We start from the raw sequence: 24,089 nt of genomic DNA, 5'->3' as shown, positions 1-24,089 counted from the left end.
TTACTGTATAATGTGGGATTTTCATTTCCCGTATGCACTATTCACATATGATAAAACATTAATTTATCATATGGATAGGATGTTATGTTTACGCTAGCAAATGTTAAACGAGAGGAATATGTATACTGTACTAGTCAAACAAATCATTATGGTCGACGACATATAACAACTTTTAAAATATGATAATTATACTGAAGACTAATGATCTCGATATAAAGCTATTCCGGCAATTGTTTCATAAATTAAAGTACACATGGCAATGTTTCATAAGCCATCTTCCAATTATTCGCTGTCACGAACATCCATTTCATAATTTGTCGTTTCATCCATCAAAAACGTTTGCGTTTGAAATTACTTTTGGAAAACAAATTATCTTGCAATACTTAATAGCAGAAAATAAGCTGATTAGCTATTTAATTAAAGCTTAAACCCGATAAACTAAATACCATTTACAAATAAATACTACAAAGTGGAAATAAATCACTTTTAAGCAAGTAGAACACTAATGTATGTATGAACAAAGCAGGGGTCTATCGCTTTTGAGAATAAACCAAGTCACACAAGAGATGTAGTTTAACACTTAACCAATAATCATTCCTAACGCATATACTAGCGAAAATATATTGAACGTACATGTAAACGCTCTGCATCGTACACTAACATCTACTGTGTATTCTTTTGTTTTAATCTATTAGTTTGTTAAACATGGTCTTTTAACTAGAACTTGGGCAACATGATTGCAACATTTCCGAGTCTCGAAACAATTAGGTATCGTCAAGAAACACAATGTAACATGATCATATTTCAACCACATTAGATTATCAATAGTCAATTTTGGTTGCGAACATTTTAATAATAAAAAACAATATATTTTAAACAATTTTAAAGATACACAAGTACAAATAATTTACCTATATACTTTTTCATTAAACCAAACACAGTTACTCAACCACTTTCTTTGTAAGAGATACATCAAATCTATAACAAATACATATAAATGTAAGAACACTGTACATTTCAATGCTTCTTCTTATCATACCCAATAATTGCCATGAGCCGACACTGTATGTCGGATTTCAAGCCACTGGCGACAAATCCTATTGTTCCACAGACATATCAACTCGACTAGTGGTGTTCGGGGAATTGTTAAATTCCAGTCCATATTCCTTATGGTTTAATATAACAGCGTGATTGGTATTGCAGTCTGTATGTTCAAGTTTTTTAATTGTTTATTGGCGAGCTTCCAACTATCTTAACAACGCTTAGTGCAAATAATTTGACAAATCGTGTTCAAATCTCACAATGCCACTTCCGGTGATATAATTTGCTGGCTACAGGGCAAAGTTGCAGACAAACATTAAAGAGTGCTATGAGTAAATATTTAGATGAAACATTTCACTTAATTGATCACAACACTCGTGAAGATCGTGCCTTTGAAACATTCAATCGTCTAAGCTAATAAAATGACTTGCCGAATAAATGTGTATAGTTCTTTCTTGAAATAATGTTTCTATTTTCCATGGAGGGTCATTTGGTGGAAAGATCATAAATTCAATATATTATATAAATATCTGGCAAAGTTGCGATCAGCTAATTAAGTGCAATGTCCCAAGTGCATCAATCTCAAATTGTGAAGACTATGATCACAGCACTTGCAAATGCGCACGAGTGCGTGTATAATATCGATGTCTTTTATGTAATACCCTGTATTGTATTAGCAATTCGTCACTTGGCATTACTACAAAACTATCGGCAGTTTATAAAATTTCACTCCAGAAAGGTTTTTGGAGTAATGTTTTATGCCTACGTCAAATAAAGACATCGACTTTGATAAACAGTGGACATGTTTAACACGAATGTAGTGACCTTAATGTCTTTAAACATATCATGGCATGCTAAACGCAATATTAAAGACGAATATTGTGTCGTTTTTTTTACAATTTGATGCTTATGTACCACAAAAGCACGTTTATCTCAATGATCGCGAGGGCTGTCATGAGTCACAACTGAGTGCTACAGTCGTATATGTGTATTCTATAGGCGACTGATAACCCTCCTCCTTAAAAAACAACATGATTTTTACTCTTGAGAAATTCAGTCTAGAAGATGTTCCGGTAGCGAAAACCTTATATGTCACATCGCCCACATCATCGGCTGAACGTAACCTCCACCACATACGACGGAAATTCATTTGTATGCAATTCAGCCCACTATCGAAGTGCTCCAGGGCTCCATTGATCATGTGCAACGACAACAATAGCGTTTAACCACGTCGAAAATTCAAGCCAACACAATGGCACACGCATACGGCCCACTCACAGATTTACCAGTTCTGGTAACGATAAATATTCAAACTATTGCAACACGTGTCCATTTGGGACATCCTTAGATAAAACAATTCTTAAAAAGTAAACAATGTAAAAAAAGTCATGCATACAGAAACACAGCTGCTGAAGCATCGTGTCAATAAAATATATGTCCGCAAATGAAAATGTAGAGATAAAAGATTAATTTATCATCATTATACAATGTTATGTTAACGCTAGCAAATGTTTGGGATCAAAACGAGAGGAATATGCATAATGTACTAGCCAAATTAATACTGCTTGTCGACGACATACAGCCACTTTTTAAATATGATTATTATACTCAACAATAATGATCTCAATAAAAAGCTATCCCGGCCATTGTTACAGAAAATAAAGTACACATCGCAATGTTTCATAAACCATTAGTGTGGCCATACCACGTGGTCCGTGACGTCAATTATTGCTAGCACGCCAAGTAGAAAATTGTAAACATTGCCTCCGCTAAGAAATTACAAATCCACGTATCTCATTATTTACTATTGTTTTGACGAAATAAAGCGCAGGCTATTGGTAAATTTGAGCACTATTCCCGGTTATATAAATATTTCACACCAGATGAGTTGTTTGGTCTATCATTCGAGGCAAATTCCTAGGTTTTACGTTACAATGCACGCAAGCACGACAAGCACATTTTAAATATTCCAAATTATCCGTTTTATATTCATTTTTGCAGTGTACTTATATATGCAGACGTGAATAATTCCATATAAATGTGTTTTGTCCGAAAAAATATCTGAAAACACCATCTTATGACATATCTAATGTACAACAACAATTTGGCTAACACAACAAGCAACGAAATTCAAGGCAAGCACAGCAAGTCGATATTCTTCTAAAACAACCAGTTGTTATAAACTATGTTTTTGAAGCCATGTTATTGTCGAGTTAATAAACAAAAATGTAATTAGAATGTTAAAACATTTTCTTGATCCAGCCCATAAAACACAACAAATACAATAGCTTCGTTGCTGTCTTGCACAAGTGCTATGAAAAATGTGAAACTTTCACAAAAAACAAGCCTCGGAATCTGATAGAGAGTGTCTGAAAAAAATCCAACTTAATATGGCGACTGTCTGACACACCATTCTGGAGTCTGGTTTCAATTTAATCTTTTGATTTCGATGTTCAAACAGTCCACAATAACTCCACTATCGTTAAGACAAACTGATTGATTTAATATGGCACATTTGGCGCAACATATCAACACATGTTTCTTTGATCGTTGTATACTTTAGTGAAATATGCTGACGTATATTTGCGCTTGTATTTTTTGTAGGCTTATATTAGTTATATTTGGTTAGTAGCATATTTATGTACGTTTTGATAAAACAATACTCAATGCACACATAGATTTATAACCAGTGATATATCGATCGGAGTTGCAGTTAACTTGGCTTTCGATTGATCCTACTGTTGGTTTTGTCCATGTTCTTTCCAACTGTTAAGGCCATGGCAAGGATTAAATTGTACTGTTGTAAACGTTGATTTTAATTGCTTTAACATGTAGATTTAGTAATGCCCATTGTCTTGTAATTATAAATGGTTAAGTGGATGAAATATTTGAAACGGTAACACACATGACACAAACATTACATATATATGATTATAATACTATAATGGGGACAGCACGATGAATACAGAATAAAAATTGCATTTGTATTAGATTTAACATATTTGATGTTTTCAGATACACAGCATGACGACAGAAGCGCGATATATATGTGCTATATGCGCCAAAGGATATAAGCATAGACGCAAATTGCTATATCATGAAATATCACACGTTGGGATGTTACCCTTTAACTGTTGCGAGGCTGCATTTCCATCTAGACGACAAAAGCAGAGACAAGGGTCATTGTCATATAGCGCTCTCGAGAGATAGAGTGTGAGATATGTGAGCACAAGACAAGTACTCGGGCGCATATGCGAGAACATCCGAAAACACATAGTGAAGACAAAACACATGTCTGCAGAGTGTGCAAAGCCCCCTACACAAATATCAGCTCACTTTGTAGGCACTACGGGCAAAAACATAAATGACGTGTATAACGTGGTTTCACCTGTCTGTGATTTATTTGTGATTTACCCGTGATTAAATAGTTGTGATAAGTAGCTTTATCATCAAATCTCAGTCACAATTAACATTTGAATCTTATCTGTTTATACCACTATGCTTACTTGTTGCGTTTTTTTTGTATTTTTCTTTTTAGCGCTACAATTATATTATAGCAATAGTGATTTAAGATTGTGATTTACGTGTGATTTAATGATGCCATTTCATAATGTTTCATTAATAAAAAAAATATTACAACATACACTGCGTAGTGTTCATTTCTGGAACAAAATGAATGAAAACAAAACAGATCGGTTCAAAATGTAGCATAATCCGTGTAATTGGTTCTCACAAAGAGGAAGCAAATCTTCTTTGTTTATTAACTGCACGGAACAAATCACACGGAAATTGTTTTAAGTCAAATAAGCATTTGTGTTATATTAAATATTATCCCAAATTTCTCAATTATCTCTGGTACACGATATATAAAATGAAGTATTATCTTTTGTCATTGGCAGTTGAGATATTTGATAGTTTTGGAACATTTTAAGAGTTATACAAACGTTTGACTCAATGATGGTCAAAGCTTTAATTATTTGCAAGCAATTGTGATCGGATTTACAATAGTGACAAGAAACACATAACATTAACATTTATTTGACTGAAGTTAATATTCAGCACTTCCATTACACTAAATATTGGACAAATAAAAACACACATTATGCACATGAATAAATATATATCTAAATGTATGTTTTATCTCAAGTCAAGCTACTTGATTGCAATAACTCTAAAACAAGGAATTCTACAGTAATGGGGGTATCTGATTAAATTTCTTTCATGTCGAGTCCAAGTCTATAAGAAGGTAACAACTTGCTCTCTCTTCTTGTCACACTATCCCACCGTACTCCTACTGATCACCTAGCAACAGCATTTCGACTGGGACTGTGTCACTGTGATGAGTAAACATTATGTGTGTTTTTATATTCACGGTTCACTTTATTGAATATTTCATCTTTGGTTTTGATCTAAGATTACATCCACGTTGGACATTTGTGTAGCTGACGTCTCGTGTGGGTACGCTTGCTTCGCTTTCTGAGTTTGAGTATTGGTTTTTGGTCTCATGATTCACACAGGCAGCAGTATCATAAATTTGCTCCCCCCCCCCCGGGACCCTACCCCCCCCCCCCCCGAGCTTACCCTAGGGGTTCCAGATTGTTAAATATACACCTATTGTGTATGGTTTGACTTTTCAACAACAAATATTGACAAAAATACATAGTTTGAAGAAATAACCCTCGTATAGGTATTATATATAAACAAGGTATGAAACGCACTATATGCCTATTGCTGAAAGATTGAGGAACACTGAACGTGACCCTTTTCACCGAAAACACACATGTTCCCATGCAGTTGCCGACAAAATGCAACTGGATTCGTAAAAAGACAGTAAAAGCAACGTGATTACACAACTAACCGATCTCCTGCTCGGCCTAATATCTTTAATATTCAATTAAATTTGACTTTCTCGCTATATGTCACTCGGTGTTTCATCTACACATGTACACCATTTTAATTTTATAACGCGTCATCTGGTTGGTTGTTCTCATTGTGTTGGCCAATGATATGGCGTTTAAGAACCGAGCATTCGATCGACAAAATATGACAGCAAAACACTAGACATGTGTTTGTCGATGAAAACGGTCACGTCCAGTGTTCCACAATCTTTCAGCAATAGGCATATAGTGCGTTTCATACCTTGTGTATATATAATACCTATGCGAGGGTTATTTTTTCAAACTATGTTTTTTTGTCAATATTCGGTGTTGAAAATTCAAACCATACACAATAGGTGTACATTAAACAATCTGGAACCCCTGGGGTTAACTCGTGGGGGGGGGGGGTAGGGTCCCGGGGGGCGGGTAAATTTATGATACTGCTGCCTGTGATGATGCCTACAAAGAAACAAAATATTGTAAGAAAACAAAACAATAAATATACATGTAGTTCAAATATGAATGTGTTATCAATATTCATTTTTCTTTTGTTTATTAAATGTTTTATCTTTTTTATTTACATCTCAAAAAAGATAGGTTGGTCGGCATATTTTAATTTGACACTTATGCGATTGTTCCAAATATATAGTAAACATACTTTCTGTATATGAAAACAACTTGGGAAAAGGCAGTGTAGTATATCGCCATAAAGTTACCATAAACTATAAAAGGCATTATTTTGACCGTACAAATATATTCCTTATGAATGCATACTTGTTTATACGTTTAAAAAAACTGTTCTCGGTAATATAAATATTAAATTCATGACCCTTCAACCCTTATGAGCGAAGAGTCTTTATTATGGTAACATAATGTCTGAATTTCGATTCAGTAGTCATTTATATGTGCAGAATGTGTTCATTATTCTGTTTTATATTTTATATAAATTATACATGGCTGAACGCACACAGGACATGACACAAAATCTCACAAGACAGTTAATAGACACGAACTATTCAAGGGACACACAGATTTAAATAAATTGAGATATGTTATTTGACAACATAGAATTTACCAATTCTACACTTAAAAATACTAGTCGTTCTAGCCGAATATCGACTTGTCGTGCTTGCCTTTAATTTCGTTGCATGTCGTGTAAGCCAAATTGTTGGTGTTCATTTGAAATGTCATAAGATGGTGTTTTAAGATATGTTTCGTACAAAACACATTTTATATGGAATTATTCACGTCCGCATATATTAGTGCACTGCAAAAAGGAATATAAACTGGATATTGTGGAATTTTAAAAATGTGCTTGTCGTGCTTGCGTGCATTGTAACGTAAAACCTAGGAATTTGCCTCGAATGATAGACCAAACATCCCATCTGGTGTCAAATATTTATATAACCGGGAATACTGCTCAACTTTACTCATAGCCTGCGCTTTATTTCGTCAAAATATAGTAAATAATTATAATACTCACGTGGATTTGAAGTTTCTTAGCGGAGGCAATGTTTACAATTTTCTACTTGGCGTGCTAGCCAAAATGAAGTCACGGACCACGTGGTATGGCCACACTGAACCATCTTCCAATTATTCGCTGTACGGAACATCCAACTCATAATATGTCGTTTAATTCATCTAGGACATTCGCGTTTGAAATACTTTTGAAAAACAAGATATTCTATTTCAATACTAAATAGCAGAAAATTAGCTTATTAGCTTTTTAATTACAGCACAAACGCGATGTAAATATCGGAAGTGTTATTAAATATGCATAAATAAAACACATTTTATTTTTTTGCAGTATTGTTATGGCGATATCGATCCAAGAAAACACCCGCACCTATTCTGATGCGTAATAGGAAACGGTTTTATCCGTTACTTATTGAAATTGCAGTATTTAAGTATTTTTGACATAATGCCATAAACTGCAGATGTATGCAATATGATTTTAACTAAAGAAATAGTATGGATTTTTAGTGTTCTGATTTCTATCATATTTTAGAAAATCTAAATTATTTTTAATCTAAAATTCATTCTGCAAATAACGGCATATAATATATTCACTCTGAATACCCTGCAATTAGATGTCCAAACGTATACCACAATTTATCACCTTGTCAATGAATGATGTATTTACACGGAGCATGATCATTAGAGAAATGTGCCTTGGTGATGCCATTATGTAAATTATATTAAGGAAAAAATCGTACGAACAAAAATGCTGAAAGAATGAATTGAACTGGACGCTTAATTGACATCTGGATGTCAACAATGTTGTCAAGTCTATGAGAAATACATATAAATGTAAGAACACTGTACATTTTAATGCTTATTCTTATCATACCCAATAATTGCCATGAGCTGACAATGCATGTCGGATTCCAAGTCAATGGCGACAAATCCTGTTGTTTCACAGACATATCAACTACTAGTGGTGTCTGGAGAAAGCTCGAATTCCAGTCAATATTCCGTACGGTTTAAGATAGCAGCCGCGCGTTCCGCGTGATTGTTATTGCAATGTGTATGTCCAAGTTTTTAAAATGTTTATTGACGAGCTTCCAGCTATCTAAACAACGCTTAGGTGGTGAATTTACACAACATGTGTTTTATTCACGCTATTATTCGGACACGGCATGGATGATACCAGTAAATAAAATGAAATCATTTCAATCTTGCTCGGCGTTCTTAATTTTTACGTATACAACAAATAAGTGTTCGAAAAAGAATGACGACAACGTTATTTTTCAATTGTTATACTCAGCTTTATACAACATGGACGAACAAATACATAACATGACAACAAGATGGTCATATCGTACCTTAACACCTAAGCTATTTCGATATTGCATTATTCAGTTGTTTAACCAGCAATTACGAGACCATATACCAGAACATGTCGAATCTTGTATGCATTACACAAATCACAAATCAAAACAACGCGTAATATTGATTTGTAAATATAATAAACATAATGTCACACAAAAGCTATATTCGAAACTGGATTGTATAACACGCATGCCCTATGTGCATAATAGCATAATATAAATTTAATAGTATATAATTGTGAGTTTTATGAATAATTCTTTACGACACTTTTGTGTTAAGGAAATATACATGAACATAAACATATTATTTTCATAAAAATGGTGTAATATGAGAGGTCAATGTAATATGATAATTGTAAAAATATATGTGTGAGGTACTCGAACCTACCAAATGTCTCTTGTATCAATGCATCCAACTTATCTGGGTCGTTGCATGATAATTGAAACACACGAACAATTCAAATATTTGAACATTCAGACGTGTGCTTTAAGCTTTTAGCTATCATTAATTGAATAAAAGTGTACAATAAATACCGTTTATAATTTGTAAATTTATAAAATAATGATGGTTCATTCAAACGGCTTACAATCAGCCATATGCGTTTGAAAATCAAAGATGTTACAGTTTATTATCTTTGTGGAATATGAGAAAATGCCGCGGAAATAAAATTGGTTTCCATGCAATTTGAAGTGAAGAAACCAATTGAACAGTATTTGTCAAGATTTCAAAGGCGCACTTAACTGAACTAGTTTTTCTGTTTCAATTGCAGCGCTTTGAACAATTAAATGTACACCGCTCTTGTTATTAAACAATAAAACACAACAACTTTTGATTATGACATACAAGCACACCGCAAAATAAATAACAGCAAGTTCAACAATGACGAAACAAACACATCGTTTTTCATCAATACGATTTTTTCAGACGAGCATAGCTTCTGGTTGCCATAGTTAAATATGCCCGTCTTGAAGAATGATGTTATCAACACACATTTTATATAAGAAATAAAGTGACAAGTTTAAATACAAATTTTACAGCGTTTAAAACCATTAATTTAAACAATTGTGTCCATTGCGTTCTATATGTTGAAGTTAATTATTCAATAAATGGATATATTTTCAACGATGAGTGAAGGTTATTCTTCAAATACCCGACATGTGACACGTCTTCTACGTTCGTTTCAAGCGAAAACAGCTGTATCATCAGCCATTAACAGTGTTGGTATTGGCAACTTTTGATATAATAAAGCCAACGTATTACTTGGTATCTCCACTTTATTTACACCCGTAACACGATATGTACTGTATTGTTTTAGCAGTTGCACACATTGATATACTAGGCGAAGTGCACCTTGCAGTGCTATTGAGGACAGTATACGGCGATTTTGTAACAATTACAACACAGCATAAAGGCGGTTTCCTTCTCTTTTATTTAACTTTAACACAGGGAATGTTCTAAAATCTGATTCGTGTTTATGGTTAATATAAGTCAATAGCTTAACGACATTGCCTACACTCATTTAGCGATACATGTTCTCGTCTCACAGGAAACAAAGCAATCCACGTAAGGATATACTTTTTAGTATATTGTTAGTGGTGAAAGAAAAGTGTATTGTACTTTAAAAAGATGCACACTATTTTTATTTCACGGATATTTCCATCAATTATGTAGGTCGACAGTGTCCGTTACTTTGTCTGTCTGACAAATGTAAATAAATATATAATATTCACACTCTTGTAAAAACTATCAACTAAAAACCAACTTAATAACAACGATGTCTATATTAAGAGATTTGTTAGGCACTGTGATATATTTAAGCTATAACATAAACAACAGTTTTTATTGTAGGTTATTATCAGAATGTTGTTTCTTTTATATTTATCGTTCATTACTATCACTTTCACAATTAGACATACAAAGCTTTTACAAGGCAGGCGTAGTTGCGCAGAAAATATGGTTTAACGTATACCATCAACAATAGTATGTTACATGTATGTATGCCATTATAAGAATGCTATATTCATACACAGACCGTTGCAACTATTTTGTATAGCATACACGAGCGACATGCTATTTATTTCCGCGATGCAATTAAGGGTTAATAAGGAGGATTACTACGTACTTCTATTCTATTTGCAAACACATCTTCCTAATTCAATATTAGTAATGGTACTCTGAAATAAACATGCATGAGGTATCAGATTTGTTAGAGCTTATGTTTCTTATAATCATTGTATCAATGTGGATTTTCATTTTTCACAGTCCAGTCAAGTTCAGTTCGAATAGCATCCGTTCAGTTCTGTTCAAAATGTTCTGTTTTCTTTTGTTCTCTTATATAATATTATGAAATCTATTAATGTAAATACTTTTCTTTCAATTAAATGTTGTGACATAGGTGTTGATGTTCATCTTAGTGTATTTATTTAATTAATTATAATGGATATAATATTATAATAAGAGAATTAGGTTATTTACACTGTTAAGCAAAGTTTCTGGTTTATAATCGAATATTAAACCAACAGCACAATACACCTCAACAAAGAAAAGGTCACATTATATCAGTGTTATCATATTTGCGACTAGATCATGTATCATATGCAAACGTTAACTAGTCACCATATTGACTAAAGCAAGCATTAATAATTCAAAATCTCAGTAGGTGGATATGACATGACCGCGTACCTCAACATGTTTTAGAAAGGTTATCACATTAATAAATCCGATATTACAAATCATACAGCCACCAACCAAACGATAGGGCCCGTTATGCGTTCAAATGACGTTCATTATGTGTGCGATAAAATGTATTTACCATTCATTTTTCTTTATAAAATATTACATAATATAATCATTCAATTCTATAAGGTCATGTCTTTAGTTTTAATAAGGTCAGCGTGCTATTTTGTATATTGATGCACACATTCACTTCGTCAAACAACACATATACGGTTGAGCATGTCTTGAATATAACATACGACGGAAAGGAGAATTGTTCTTAAAGCTACATTTATAGAAATCAATGAACACTTAGGTGTAAAATATAATAAAGCAATGATTAAATGTGGAATAAATTTGCACATACAAAATCCACCCAATGCGTTCAAGAAATTGTAATATGTATTGGAACGAATGCATAGGCATTATTCTCTTAATACTAAAATCATAAAAGGCAATTCAACAAAATAGCAACCTATCTTAAACAAGACACGACATTTGTTCCGATGTTGTGTTCAATCAGTAGTATATGTATGCAAATGTTCATCATCAAGCAGATATTTACATAAGCCTACATACCAAAGGCTTCATTGTGTATTCATGGTCGCATACAATAAGAAAGGAACGGCCTGTACATGCATACAGTGCTAGCGTTTGTTGAGTAAACGTGGACAAACATCTGAATAGAAGAATGTATGAGACAAAGTTGATAGATTGTATTTTGTTTTATAAAAAAGACTTAAAACAAATACAAATCTGACTTCAGAGAATCAGTCATTATGAACATAATTAACATAAAAAGTAAAATTACAAAATAGTCAAAAAGAACGCAATAAACCAAAGAATGCTAAGGCAATTGGTTGCACATTATTCAAGTAAAGGTGCATACTTTAGAATTCAAAACGTTTTAAGATTGTTTAATGACAGAGAACACTAAAAAGATGTAAATGTCGATTGATAACCAATTTTAGAAATATATGCAAATATTATCAAACATGTTTATTTGAAACTGCTAACGCATCAACTTGCTATTGAAGAGCTAATTGAAGAATATAGTATAATTACATAATAGAATAGAATATTAAATCTATAATTATTTTATATACACATCTGTTTTGTATTTTGCAACATAAACTTGACATGTAGTCACACTATTTAATCGATTTATCGAACATCTTCACTGATGTTGATAGTTTAGCCTACAATTCGATACCACATACATGCTAACCAAAGGGAAGAGTCAAGGCGTTATAAGGGCAGTAAATTCCTTATTTGTTTAAAAATAATTATTGCGAGCAATATATTGTACAATAATTATTTCAGTCAATGTGTTTCTTTTTAAAAGCATTAACTGAGTACTTATCATTAATCAGTAAGGTAAGATCAATACGTGGCTTAAAATATAATTAACAATCCATCACATTCAATAATCAGATGATGTATCTCTGGTTTAAGATGGACTATAAACATTGGATCATCAACGATATAAAATGATTGTTTGGTATCATAAACGTATCATTTTGAAACTAACATATTATTGAGAAACAATCGTATCTCATATAAATGAAATTGTGGCTTATGATATCAAAACGTGCAGTATGCTAGAACTGTATGCTTAATGAGTAATGGACCATACGGCGATGTGCGTTGGTTATTTAATGTCATGAATTTTAAGCACTCTTGTAGTCTGCTTATTAAAGGTCAATTTTAACACTTTTGGAAACTTTATAATATTAAAAATAATTGTTTGAGATGCGGAATAAAAATATTTGCAACAATTAAGCGTTACGCCTTATGCCATAAATCACCAGGTAAATCTTCCAATAACGCATTCGTTTTCTAAAAGTTGGACTGACTTACCTCCCTTGCTGTGACGTCAGAGCTGTACATCCGCTATTTTTTAACAGCATTATTTAAGCCAATACGATCAACTGCATTGCTATTACATCAATACTTTTATGTTAAATTATGGACTTTTCTGACGAATCTGATCATTATGTAGATGAATTGCATAAAATTAGACAGTACATGTACAGTACACGCAATTGTATCGATTAAAAAAATCCTAATTGGACCAGACTCATTTTCCCAAAATGGCTGGAAAAAGCCCTAAAATGTTCGTTATTAGATTTTACATCATCTATCTAAATTATTGTATTCTTTCTTTGTAAATAAATGCAAGTGAAAGAAATCGTATAATTATAACACATAATTATAAATACATGTAATCAGAGACGATGAATGCAGCCATTATAGTCAATAATGGATAGTTATAAGAACCACATTAACCTGGCAAGTTATTTAGAGGGTTAAGTTATTTAAAGCGAGCAATTCCGTCAAGCTGTTATGATAATATAAAGTTGCCGTGTGCGATTTCAAAAGGGTGTAATGACGAAGCAATATAAACAAAGTCATTTAAACAAAAAAGGTATTGATTTTGATTACGAGTTTAAGACCTATTCATTGTTCATTCTTACACTGTTCTTTAAAGTAAAATATATGACCATCAACGACATATATTATGCTAAGAAAGAATATAAATACTTTGAACTAATCAATATTATTTTAACTAATTTATTTTTATATTGTTAGATTGCAAGGCCTGACTGTACATATTTATTTCATATCCTAGTACCATTATGAAATAAATGACACGCGTACCGTATACAATACAATCGCGGCAAGTTTCTGCGTGTAATAATAAATTGCATACATTTTTTCCATTTATAGCGCTGAGAGTGGTAAATCTCTTGAAAAGCAGTCATTTCGTAAATCACATACTCCTGTAAGGTCCTTATTACCAGAGAAGGCCCTGTCATAAGAATGATAATTGTGTCTTAGTATAAACCACATAGATACTAAAAATCCACAAATATTTCGTAAACTATTTCGGGTAATAAAGTTAACAATTAAACAATCAGTGTTCCTTATAGTAAGAGCCGAAACTTCAACGCTAGATGAGGTTTGGTAACATAGATTTAACGAGATACAAAATGCTCGTTTTTTTTGTGGCAAAATATATTCGATGTGAATTTTCCGCGACGATATCCGAACATTTACGAGCAAGCACGAGATTTGCTTCGGGCAGCGTCGGAAGCACGACGTAGTTCTCCCGAACTGCCCGAAGTCAATCTCGCGTTCGCTCGTAAAAGTTCGGATATCGTCGCGGGAAATTCACATGGAATCTATGTTACAAGAAAACATCTAGAGTTAAAATTTTGTCTGTTGCTCGTTAAGGTTCGACAATTACCTTTGCGTTCACACTAAAATTAGACAACACCAAAAATGGAAACTGAGTTAGCGGTAGTATTAAATTGTTCAGAGTTATCAAAAGTATTTATTTTATAATTTCTACAACAACATTACAATGTGGACAATTTAATTGCTTTGAACTTAATATCGATCCCGTAAACCCATTCAAACGATCAGTGTGTTAAGCCCAGCACTTCAGACAATATCCAATATGCCATAAACTGCAGACGTTCTTTTTATTTATATTCAAATCGCGAAATTGTTCCAAGCACACTAAAGAGTTCCAAGGACACCCACATTTTTCTTGAATATTGGCAACGTTATTACTCCTGCATTTATAGATAATTATCCCGGACGCATATAAAAAACAAGAATATTGTTTAACACGCATACTCCAGACAACAAATTGCAGATGTTCTATTATGAAACATACTGCATCAAAGAATACACTGTAATGCTGGCAGAATATGTTGATCTCATTAAATCTTACATTTAATAAATTGATTCTTACAGATTTTTAATAACCTGTCGAAATATTTGCGATAATGTAAATCCAAAAATGCTTTCATTTTAATACATGGGCTGGTCATCAGTTAACACAAATATGTCTGGATGATTCAGTGATTTGTATTACTGAGTCAGAAAAGATATTGCAAAATCAAACAAACGCTGACCTCTGGGATTGCACAGGCCTCACAATAGCGTCTGAATGTGATACATATTTTCAATAGACTACACAACCCATTTAAGACAACGTCATCCCACGTGCATTCCGCATAATGTGACACTCAACATTATTCTAAAAGAATTGGATATATTTTGAACGATGAATCCAGCACCACGGATTCTAGGACATCACATAAAAATTACTAATCATTTTGCATGTAGCTATTTGAATTGTTTATACACATGTTTTGCATTTCGAATGATTGTATAATTTGAATTAGGCGAAATGCGCTGCGCAAAACTGAATACGCAAATGAAACCTAAAGAGAGCTGCTGAAAGACGCAAATTAAAACTGAAAAGTTAAACATGATGTTATATAAGATTGTGATTGTTTTATGCGAAGTGTTATCATTAACAAATCATTACAATAATGTTCTCGTTTTCAAATCATTCTTTAAAAGGTTGATGTAAAGAGTGACGCGAACAAGTGATCGAGCTAAGACTGATCAATATTTTCGTTTCTCTGAAAATATTTTGAATGTCAACATAGCGACAACGTTGCTTTTTAGTTTTGATTAATTCTGTGCTCGAAACTTCAGGAACGAACGCATATCTCGAATGCCAAAACTGTCATGTCCCCGTTAATGTCACATGCCAGATTGTAAGATATCGCGGTGTCGATTTACCAGCATGTACGAGAGATCAAAGCGCCGAAGGCACTGAAGTTGATCCTTATTGCATAATCTTATACGCAACTCAATTATGTAATAGTTTTTTGTATCGCAAGTTTGAAATGAACACAACCCATTCAAATTTATAAAGAGTGTGTCTTAAAGCACAGGTCGAGATGTGGGTGCACTGTTTATCCTCATATTTATGTTATAGAGATAACTTAGGCACAATAACAACAATAATTTTGGTTGCATTGATAAAGAATAACAAGCGTAAAATCATGTATATGTTGTCTTTTTTGTTTCTAATACTTTATTATTTTTTAAATTATTGAGCAACAATTTTACCGATATGACAGACTTTAAATGCATCATGTCTTGTTGTGAGCCGGAATTGAGTCATTTCCTAGGCCTCATTGATTAACAGTCGCCAATTCGTATTCTATGTTTAATTGGATTGAGTTGTTTCAGGCTTTGAAAAAGCTAGTTGATCTGGTTTTTAGCCCAACTGTAACCAACTTTTGAAATTGAGTTTCCTGGGCTTGAATCTACTGGCCCCATGCTAACAGGCAACCACTAAACCTGTTAGTTCATGATGTAAGATATGACAGTGTTTTGAACTCATTCAATTTGCAAGTCTAAAGACCTTAAAGGGACATTTTCACGTTTTGGTAAATTAACAAAATTAACGATTTTCTAATTTGGAGAGTTATTTTGTTGTTGTTATATTTTTTCATACTACGAGGATTGCTTATATAAAGTATAAAATACATATTTCATTGTATGAGCACGGATGGCCGAGTGGTCTAAACGATAGACTTTTATTCAAGGGGTCAGTGATTCGAGTCCAGTTGAGGGTCACTTTTTTGTTTCTTTAATTGTATTATTTTTTATTTTAATGGAGCTTTTAAGATCCAATGTTAACATTTATCATTATTAAGCATTTAATGACAAACTGTGAAAAGGTCCCTTTTACATGTTTACTTAAAAATGCCACAAGGTAAAAAATTAGAACTCATTGGTTGTTTATTTGATTCAAAAGCAGTTTTGTTTATTTGCCTCGTCAGCGATGTTACTTTGCAGTACGTATCACTCTTTTTTTCAAATCATTTATAGAACAGATAATTTAAGAGTCATATTGGGAAAACAGGTCTTAATGCAAATGCATTAATTGTCATCCCAGTACCAGAGACTTTCTTTAAACGAAAACACACCATAAACTCATAAAGTGCCGTCCTTGATTAGCTTGTGCGCACTGTACTGGCTAATCAGTGTGCACATGACACCACTGTTTTGACATGCATTAAGCCCGTTTTACCTGAACTCAGCCAATATGTACATATTTGCAATGACAATCTAGCCAATGTCGTCGCAAAAGCTGTTAAACACTATTGATAACATACACACATTCGCTGGCTGCAGTGACCAGTGGTGAAGTATAAACAGTCAGATGCGGTTGTTATCGTTCTTAGCGTAGTTAAGAGCAGACTGACTTGCAAAACTTGGTCTTAACATTAGCCTAGCGCAAACAACTAAAATGCCAGAAATTTTTTTTCAGCATACACAGATAATGCCTGCGTCAAAGAAACAGGTCAATCTATTAGCAATATTGCGTTCTGTACTTTATATGAATGTTGTAACAAAAAAAAGCATATTAAAAACATATACATGTTAGGTTTATAAGCATATTAAATAACCTATATGATTCAAAATTACGTAATATGTACTCGTTGTTACACTGCATCGAACTTTGAGTCCGTTGTAAGAGAAACCATAAACTACACAACATAAAGCTTTCGAACGTGTGCTTAGATCTTTGGGCTAACATTGATGCGAAATATCTAATAGTATATAAAATGCAATGTTAAGTTAATATGGCTGATATGTTGATGTTTTATATCGTTTTCCTTGTCATGTGTCATCATAATGCAAAATATAACGCATCCGAGTGAACTTTTCGGATGGTAATAGTCATAATGATACATAAAATGACATTCGATATTCGAAAGCAGAAACGAGTAAATATTGTGCGGTCGTGTTGTGGGAATGAAGCCAGCTGATTGGATAATATAAATGAGAAGACGATAATAACCATAATTAATATAAATGAGAAGACGATAATAATCATAATCAGAATCAATAAATACATAACAGAAACAATGCAATACTTTATATTTGCGGTATCAACCCACAACTCTTCATAAGCGATGCATCAATTTGTTATGAATGACACGAACAAGCCTCCCAATTAGGTAAATAAACATTTCTTCTAGGTTTAACACGAACAAATAATAGGTGTTAATACATTAACGTTCTTTATCGATCTACGTGATGTATAGTATTTCATTGCATTATATGTGCAATACTTGTACACTTCAATTAATACAATAATTATCACAACAATTTGAATACCTTTATTGGAATTACATTCACAACTCAGTTAAATGTTCAAAGTTACATACAATTCTTTAACACATACCTTTATTTTGTCACTACAGCATAAATAAAACACACAGTAAATAAGCCATTTGGCGAAATTTAAATAGTAAGAAAATGTGATCAGATATATGATGCCATACATCTCTGAGGATCTGTGCAAGCTAATTCCATGTTGGACACACTAATAATAAGAAACTTACATGGATGATGCACAAACACATGTAATTTGGTCACTGCAGAACATTAATGACTTACAAAAATGTCTTGCAACAATAATGGATCTAGCAAAAGTGCTTTCATTCAAGAAGTACTAATTTTAATTAGGACTACACTTTGCAGAATTTAAAGAGTAGCATTTTAATAAAAAAAAGCTTATAAAAACAGCTAAGCGACACAAAATAAATAAGGAGTAACTGTTTTAAACCCATTAATATTCATGTTTTATTGACGTTAAGTTAACATTTGTTGAATACTGCATTGTTATGTAAACCAATATTGCGGTTTATTTTTACATTAAAGGGATCGTCAACCACGACGACGAAGAAAAGAAAAGTTGTAAAATATCGTATATTTTTACAATTATTAGTTTATATTTATTAAAATATCACGACTGGTATATTACATTACTTGAAAAAAAAATATTAAATTTTCATATTTTCAGTATATTTGGTAATACATTTTACGGGATATGTCTACCAGGTTACTACAAGTTAACTATAAATAACACCAGTAGATTGATCATCCTTGTCACGTGGTAAACCAATGAATGAAAATTGTGCATGCGTAGTGAATTGTATATACAATGTATTTTATATATAAAATGATCAGTCTACTTGCGTTATTTATAGTGTGTATATCGCTATGTCATCTTTTTCGCGATGTGAAATCGAAAGTGCCTCGCGAAATTTTATTACCGAATATACTGAAAAAAAGAACTTTTTTTCTGGTAATGTAATATACCAGTCGAGACATTTTAATCAATATAAACTAATAATTGAAAAAAATACTGTATTTTTTAACTATTATTTTTTCGTAATTCGTGGTTGACGGTCCCTTTCAACGTGGGAAAAAGAAATGCATTAAACTTTATAGAACTTTCATTCAGTTTAAGCAATACGCATATTAGTTATAGATGAGTGGATAAATGTAAGAAAGCTTATATTTGCATTTGTAATATTAACGAGACGCTATCTAACATTCAAGTAGATGGCAAAATGTACCTTTTGGTTTGACTAGGATTGTTTGTAAAACATGCGTGGAATTTATTTATAAACACCACTAACAAATAAGTGGTAACATGTTTTATTTTCATCTTTAGTTCCCTCGTTTGAATTAAATGTTCATATTGTCGTTTTACTCTTACTATTATGGGAATGTCCCTGGTCCCATGTAGAACAGAATCAATACATAAATAACATAAATGGTATCGAACGGGCGTTTAACATTTTTAGTTTTTCGCTTGCGAAGGACTAAGGTTATGAGGGTGTTTTGCAAGTCAGTCTGCTGTTAACTACGCTAGGAACGAAAACCACATCTTCCTGTTTATACTCTACCACTGGTACACTGCAGATAGCAGCAGACAGCAGTGTGCGTATGTAATCAATAGTGTTTAACAGCTTGTGGGATTACATTGGCAATTTTGCCATTGAAACCTGTACATATTGGCTGCTTTCAGAGAAAACGGGGCTCAATGCATGTCAAATAAGTTGTGTCCCAGAAAAGCCTGTGCACACTGATTAGCCTGTGCAATGCACACAAGCTAATCAGGGAGGACACTTTTTGATTTTATGGTGTTTTTCGTTTAAAGAGAGTCTCTGGTACTGGGATGACAATTAATGCATTTACATTAAGCACTTTTTTTTCCTAAAATTAAGCTTAAATTATCTTTTCTATTAATGATTTGAAAAAAAGGATAAAATTGATAATAACTTCAAAGTAACCTCCCTGACAAGGCAAATCACGACTTAATAAAATAAAACAACAAATGAGTTCTAAATTTTTACCTTGTTGCATTTTTAGTAAACATCTAAAAGGGAACTTTTCACAGTTTGTCATTTAATGATTAATATTGATAAATGTTAACATTGGATTTGAAAAGCTCCATAAAAAAACAAGAATAGAATTTAAGAAACAAAAAAAGTTACCCTCAACTGGGCTCAAACCACTGACCCATGCAACAAAAGTCTATCGTTTAGACCACTCGGCCATCCGTGCTCATACTATAAGAGATGTTTTTTATACTTTATAAAAGCGATCCTCGTAGTATGAAAAAAAATTACGGCAACAACAGAACTCTCCAAAATTATTGAATCGTTTAATTTTGTTAATTTACGAAAACGTGAAAAGATCCCTTTAATGCCTTTAGACTTGCAAATTGAATGAGTTCAATACACTGTAAGATCCTACATCATGATTAACTTTCCGGTTTAGTGGTTGCCTGTTAGCCTGGGGCCAATATATTTAAGCACAGGAAACTCAATTTCAAAAGTTGGTTACAGTTGGGTTCAAAAGCAGGGCATCTTGTCAAAGCTTGAACAACTCAATCCAATTAAACATAGAATACAAATTTGCGACTGTGGATCAATTAGGCCTCGGAAATGATTCAATTCCGGCTCACAACAAGACATGATACATTAAAAGTATTTCATATCGGCAAAATTGTTGCTCAATAATGTACAGAAAATAAATAAAGTAATAGATACACATAAGATAACATGTACATGATTCTAGGCTTGTTATTTTTAGAAAGGCAACCAAAATTCTAAAGATAATTGCCAATGCAGCAGCCAAATGCGAAAAAAGAGACATATTGTTGTTATTTTCTCTAAGTTATCTCTATAACATAAATATGAGGATAAACAGTGCACACACATCTCGAAATGTGCTTAAAGACAAACTCTTTTTAAATTTGAATGGGTTGTGGTTATTTCAAACTTGCGATATAAAAAGCTATCACATAATTTTGAAAACTGAGTTGCGTCTAAGATTATGCAATAGCGAAGAACTTCGGTGCCTTCAGCGCTTTGATTTAACAATTGCATCTAACTTGCATGGTAAAATGCCATAGAAATGAAATTTATATCGCATTCAAGTAACACTAAAACAAATCTAAGCCGTACAATTTTACACAATCAGTTTGGTTAGTTAATGTAAAAAAATTACTTTAGATAAATATACATTGTATATTACATATTTCTTCTTCAATAATTATGTAATGATTCTTTTTGTCATGCATTCATTGCTGTATTTAACGCCGCAGAAGTAGTAGACGTATTAGTGGAAGTAGTAATTGTAGTAGAAGCAGCTGTTATAGTTATAGTAAGTGTTGTTGTTTCTGTTGTTGATGATGTAGAAGAAGTATTAGACGCTGTTGATTTTGTTTTAGTTCTTGCTGCTGCTTTCCCCAGCTGTCTGTCTTGCAAACAGTCACACGTCTATAAGAACTTGCGTGTCTATCGTTAGTTATATAATAAATGTCGTTCAGGAGCTGCACATAAGCATTTTTGACTTCATACATGGTCAAGTAGGCGATACAATGATCTGTTTTAATTAAAACGGTGACGGGCATATGCGGATTTATAAAGTCAAAGTAACATTGTATCGGCTTCGCGCGTAAGTAACCACAAATAAAGATTAACTAATTATACATTTTGTCAAACAATATTGTGGTAGATTTGTATGCTTTGACATAAAGCGAACACTCATATTAATATTCTTCATTGAGGTAAGTTTTCTTGAAGCTAACATTACATTTGTCGGTGATTAAAACCACACACTATTCGGAAAAAAGTATTTCCGTTGTATCAGACTCTGAATATTTACAATATAATAAACAAATACATCATACAAATACATGACCCAAAACTGTAGTATTTTAAAAATATTATTATTGTTTGCAAGAAATTCGTGTTTCTTTGCTTTTGTGTATGGGCTGAATTGAAAAAATCATGTGATTTATGTCCCTTTTTATCGCAGCATCTTTCGGGAGTACACATATCTTGAATTTAACCATTAACCGCATATACAAACAAAATAATTTGATTTTATTTTATTACAATTCAATTCTTACCTTCTTATACGTAAATAAAAAATAAGCTGATACTGTGTTTATGTGATTAAATATTATATTTTTTTTCAACACAAGAATATTAATCCAAGATTCATAATCTTTCGTCTCAATACATTTACAAATGTGTAATTTGAGTTGATAGATAACTTACCAGGTTTGATGATGTCAATAGATCCAGTATTAAAATAAATCACAATACAATCTATTACACTCGATAGTAAACGAACACAGCTGAACAATATGTAGTCACTTTACAGAAATCTTTAGTTCTATTTCCACCACAGAGTTCATATTTCCAATACCAATTTCAGAATGAACGAATTAAATAGAAGAACTTTGGATATACACTTTCAAATCCAATAGTAATATGATATTTTGATGGTCAAGCTACTTGCAAACATAATATAATGTAATATAAGTGTTAAAATCTTATGTGCAACGTTAGAACGGGGTTTCAATTGATGAATTGATAGAATGCCACGGACAAGCGCTACTTAAGTCAACAATATTGTGTTTGCAATCGATCGGATCTTTGTTTGTTCAGTTATAATCTATGTAATTTGCGATTCATGATGATAGCTAGGGTTGTCTGTGGGAGTGTCAACAGCGGCAATGTTACAATTGACGTATGAATTTCTTTGTTGGTCACATCAAACGCTTTTAATGTTTGACCATTGCAAACACGCAAGTGCAACTTGACACATAACACTTTTGAAGAGGGACATAAAATACTATAAATATGCACTTATTAAAAATCGATAAAACACGAATCGAAAAAGAAAATGGGTATAATCCGTTTTATTTCTATCGTAGGTCACATATTAAATGATGTCTGAAAAAATAAGAATTAAGTTAAGGCATTATAATTGCATGCTGATTACGTTAAATGAGTTCACATAATCAAATGGTCTGCTTTTTTTTAACTAATAGGAAGTGTCATATTTATATGCTGATACAATCATCACTACATGAAGATGCAGCTTTTATTTACATTGCTTGAAAATAAAGTGAGTGGGAAGCACATTTGTTTGCGATCAGTAACTATGAAAGTTGCAATTACAGTAAATAATGAAATCGTTAAAAGTAATTATTAGAAGGCTTGAATAACCAAACAAATAAATACGAATGTTTCCTGATTCGAAATTGTAATTTTGCTTGCCAACATTAAGCGACAATTTTCAACTTGGATGAAAATGATGTTATGAAAACATAAACAACCATAGTATTTCTGAATCCTACTTTGAGACCATTTCATTCAGTTGAAATATATATAAAAGATCTACTTACACAGCTTAAATGGCGTAAATAAAAATGCATCAACGACATGTATTGTAATGTGATGGAAGAATATATGCTTTTGGAATATTTGATAATAGCTAACCTTATTGATGCAAATACATTGGTCTGACTATAAATTGAGAGGTCTTCTATAGCATGTTACAGGAGATAGTATGCTTATCTAAGCACATTAGAGCTACACTCACACTAGACTCTCTTTTAACATTCTATTAAATGCCAATTTAAAT

At 32.6% G+C, this 24,089-nt stretch overlaps 1 protein-coding gene across 2 annotated transcripts in view; it reads right to left on the bottom strand.

The window, feature by feature from the left end:
- Window positions 1-24,089, bottom strand: part of LOC127857512 (uncharacterized) — a 240,138-nt gene that overhangs the window by 39,254 nt on the left and 176,795 nt on the right. The window contains exon 1 of one of the 2 annotated variants that reach the window (XM_052393913.1): window positions 22,715-23,011. The exons of the other annotated variant lie outside the window; for it this stretch is intronic. The gene's annotated coding sequence lies outside the window, so the exon portion shown is untranslated. Of the gene's footprint in view, window positions 1-22,714; window positions 23,012-24,089 lie in introns of those variants that run through there. 2 annotated transcript variants of the gene reach the window in all.

The sequence above is a fragment of the Dreissena polymorpha genome, chromosome 14, assembly GCF_020536995.1.
Source record: "Dreissena polymorpha isolate Duluth1 chromosome 14, UMN_Dpol_1.0, whole genome shotgun sequence".
In the NCBI taxonomy this organism is placed as follows: domain Eukaryota; kingdom Metazoa; phylum Mollusca; class Bivalvia; order Myida; family Dreissenidae; genus Dreissena; species Dreissena polymorpha.
Note: the sequence above shows the minus strand (reverse complement) of the source record. Positions and strands in the feature narration are given on the sequence as shown.